The sequence below is a fragment of the Triticum aestivum genome, chromosome 6B (genome assembly GCF_018294505.1).
Source record: "Triticum aestivum cultivar Chinese Spring chromosome 6B, IWGSC CS RefSeq v2.1, whole genome shotgun sequence".
NCBI classification, from domain to species: domain Eukaryota; kingdom Viridiplantae; phylum Streptophyta; class Magnoliopsida; order Poales; family Poaceae; genus Triticum; species Triticum aestivum.
Genome location: NC_057810.1, coordinates 292,532,610 through 292,537,121, shown reverse-complemented (window position 1 = coordinate 292,537,121; position 4,512 = coordinate 292,532,610).

The following is a 4,512-nucleotide window of genomic DNA, read 5'->3' as shown; positions in this document are numbered from 1 at the left end:
CCAACAGCTACCCGCGCGTCCTGATCGACGGCCATGCGGTTCTCTCCGAGAGAGCACCGGCTCAGGAGGGCCTCCAACCCCTTCTTCCTCCCTGCGGTATTGTGGACAAGATGCGTCCTCCCAACGCCATCTTTGCCACAGGCCGATGACCCACAGGTATATATTCCTTCGAAACCTGCATTGCTCTACTGCCCCAACTCCCCACATGGCTTCGTCTGGATCTTTTTCTACTTCCATCCGTTGTTCCAAAGCCACCTAGACTTTTACTATTATTAGAGGTAAAGCTAGTTCATACCGTCTACTCTAAGAGTTGGTTCAAACAGGGAAGAAAGTGGGAAAGTTGTAGCATGAATCTAGGACTTAGTTCTAAGAGGAAACAGGGGAAAGTAGTAGGTACTGGCTACCCAACCTGTTTCTTGGTTGAAAAGACGAAGAAAGCATGGTGGATGGCGAAGGGCGGGGGGAAGTGGACCTATCTCTTGGTTTAAAAAAGGAAAGAAAGTGACGGGTGTTGGGGGACAACGCAAATGAGAATGAGCAGGTCTAGATTTCCTGTGCTCACATAGGAAAATGTCGCCGAGGAGATAAAAATAGGACAAATGCAGACATGCTGCCTGAGTGTTTGCCGCTCTCGAAAACCACATCTACCTCACCACTTTATGCCCCTTCTGTCCCTACGCCCATATCGCTACCATTAATGTAAAATCACATGAAACATTAAGCAATGCCACCTAATGTCACTATAAGTAATGGTCTAGTGCCGTCGATAAATTGAAGCAATGCCACCACCATTTTTTGAAGTGCTTCCATCTTGCTTTATTTCCCATGAATTGTGTTTTTGTAGTTACACTTAAATCTCACACCGCTAACATTGCTTCATCCCAGTGGAAATGCACATATTTGATTGCACATTTACTGACCATGTGATACTCTCATGACAGTAATACTAATGCTATTGTTCTGCATGTTAATCTAGTGGCAGTGTTGATGTGATGTGATGCTACTTACTTAAGGGAACTTTCATACTATCAATCTAGTGCCAATTATAACACAATAGATGTTGCTGTTAATCATACGCCACTGCAAATATCTGTCACTGTTTAAATAACTGTATTTCGTATTTGTGCAAACAGGGATGTCTGTCTCCATATCGTTTCGGGATGTCTGTCTCTATATCGTTTCTATCCGCGCAATCAAAAGCACACACCTCAGTTTTAGTAGAACTATGCAAAATGAGATGGTTATCCCTCGCTGCCATCATCTAACCACCCGTCTTCCATGTATTCCAACATTGGTAGTAACTAGGTAGAATGACCAAGGCAATCTAAAAGAAGTTGATTTGTACGTTTTACTTCCTGATTGCAGTGTAGGGACGAGTGAAAACAACTGCATCCTAGTCTGGAATGCACTTTCTACCAGTTCATCCATGGACCGAGGACTAGCTGGCACGGCTGCACGGCGGTTTTTTGGACAGGTGCGCGAACAAGAGGCATTGTGGTATGCTTATTTCTGCAAATAGCGGTGCTTAAATTTAGTGGAATGCACATTCAGCAGGTCAGTACACTGCATGGTTCAGTTTAGCATTCCAGCTGAGACCACAATTATAATTGGTTATTCTGGCATGAGAGAACCTAACCCTGGATGTTTGCAACAAAAAAAACCAGAGTGAACTCTAGGAAATTTAAGCCTGCCAGGAGGCCCTTTGCTCAGAGAAGCCTTGCTTGTTTTTGCCTGATTTGTAAACCTTCTCACAACTTTGTCTTTTGCTGTGAACTAGTATATGTTTGTTGTGTTCTATGAATCATTGAGATGTATAAAATTGCTTAACTTATGCTTTTCAAGTTTTTTATGAAGCCGAGTTTAATGTGAGTGTTCCACATGAACGCTGGACTAGCGTGTGAATGTTTGGAATTTACATTGTGGCCTCAATTAACCGCATGAAGCACTGTAACAAGATACATAGTTGCTTATATGTTAGACATCATATTGTTGATTGTTAGCTGGTCAATAGCCTAGTGTTGAAGTGAGCTGAGCCAATGTGCTGTGTTTGGCACAACTTCTTACAAGTGGGGTAGCACCAACATTGTTTACATGTACTTATGTATACGTCGGCGCATAGTTCTCGAATGAATACTCTATTTCATCAAAACATACACTGCTCGTATGATAAACCGTGACAACTTATGTCTTACCATGCCATATTCATGAAAAAACTAGTGAGGACGCATCTGTTTCGGCAACAATTACAATGGTTCTCACATGATTCACGGGCACACAAAAGTAGCAGCAGTTCCCATAGATGGATTCAAACAGAGTACTAGCCCCAGAGGGCTCGATAACAGGCAGGGTTCGTATAATTATACACAATCCAAACTACTGTTAAATACTAGCTGGGGCAACTATTTCATGCCTCGATCTAATTTGGGCTGGACACAATACGGACCTGGCCATGAACATCATCGAGGACGTCTGCAAGAAGCTCAATACTGTGAACCTTCATGAAGACAACCTTGTGGCCTTGCCACTCATAAACTTGTTTGTGGAGGCATGCCACGTCATCTTCCTCTGTAAGCTTGACCAGAACAGTATGCCTCACAACAAAGGAGTAGCTTTGAACTTCTTGTGCTTCAGTACACCCTGGATAACACGCCTAACAACAGTGAGGCTGGAATACAACTCGACATTGGCATACACGCAAATGGCTTCCAGGATCCAACAGCCTAAGAACTCTGTTTTTCTAGTGCGTATATTCAGGTCATCCGCCTCATAGCCAGTGACATGTACAACCACACAATCCTTGTCTGCATCAGGGCTCTAATTGAAACATAAACAAATTCTAAATTACTTTCCGGTATAAGAAACACAAGTTATTTAAACCACTATGTATAGCATGGCATTGAAGCTAATAAAATTTTGAATTATTCATCACCACATACTTAGATGAAAAACCACAATCGAGATCGGCAAAGAAGAAAATCACATTAGGCAGCTTAGCGAGGGGGGGGGACACATCCTCGAAGGGGGAAAACTGCTCCTACGGTGCCACGGGGGCTGTAACCTCAACCGGGGCGTTGACCATCTCAGTAGTGGCCGTGAGTGTATCTGGGGTCGGCTTGGTGGCTGCCTCCATCTTCTTGGAGCTCTCTGTCTCGTGGGGATCAGCCTCCCGGGTCTTCTCAAATATTGGAAGATCTTTGCCTGGTTCTCCTTGGTTCATCATGAAACTGGCGAATACTAGGAGACCACTGAAAGGAAAACATAATCGCAATCACAATGAAACAAAAAAGAGGGTGAGGATCGGTTATTGCTTTGCAAAAGTTCTTTTTTTTTCTGAACAAAAATATACCAACATCATGGATCCGCTTACTTTACCTTCGCTGGGAGAAAAGAACAATGGCAGATGGGAGTGTTGCCTTTCTTGAAGACGGTGAGGGACAAGGGGATTCAGCGAGGAGTGAAATGATGGTTGCTTCGTCTGTCAAACTTAGACTATGAGGTGGTGGGGTTTTGTGATACGACAGCTTGTTAATGCTGCACTATGGCAGGGGTGACTCCCCGCCTGCATACTGCCTTCTAATTTGGTAGATGGCATTTGGGCCCGCGCGCTGCATGGCTCGCATGTCGGTGAACAAAAATATAATGACATTCAGTAGAGGGAGACGTTTCGATGACCTAGGAGGAGCCAGAAGCGGTATTGTATCCACTGTACTAGTAGTAATTGTTTTTCTAGGTAGCTGTAGAGTGTATCCACTGTACTACTAGTAATTGTTTCTCTGGGCCCAAGAAAAAACAGCCCATCCACCCTAGTAAATAGTAAAATCAATTCAAAAGCCCATATATTTACTAAATTAGAGGCGCTACCCACACCCAGCACACCGCCCCCCAAAAAAATCTGGGTGCTCTTCTTCCTCCTCACTCCGACCCACCTCACGTCAGCTCGCTCCACTCGTACCCCCAAATTCCTCACCTCACTCCTACAGAAAACCCCAGCTCCCCTTCTTCCTCACTACTACAGAAAAACCCCAGCTCCCCTTCTTCTTCACTCGCACTACAACTAGGCTCGTCATTCGTTACTCTGCTCAAATCTGTGAGCGTGACGCGATGCCCTCGAGGAAAATGCAGTCGGATGAACCCAGCGCCAAGAAGATGAGGCTCCCGCCAGCGGCGACGCCTGTTGTAGATCCCGTACCTGGAAGCGCAGGGAGAAGCGGCGACCCCGCCCCACTGGATCCCAGGAACCCGTAGAATCTCGGGTGGACCGCATCAGCGATCTCCCGGACACCGTCCTTGGGGAGATCATCTCGCTTCTCCCCACCAAGGATTGCTGCCACACCCAAGTCTTCTCAATTCGGTGGTGCCCTCTCTGGCGCACCGTGCCCCTTAATCTCCACTGTTGTCAGCTATCTCTCTTCAATGATTTTGAAATCCCCAGAGCCATCATCTCCTACCACCAGGGCCCCGTTCAAAGCGTCTGCATCCCGTCATGCTACCTGTGCAAGCATACCATGCCCT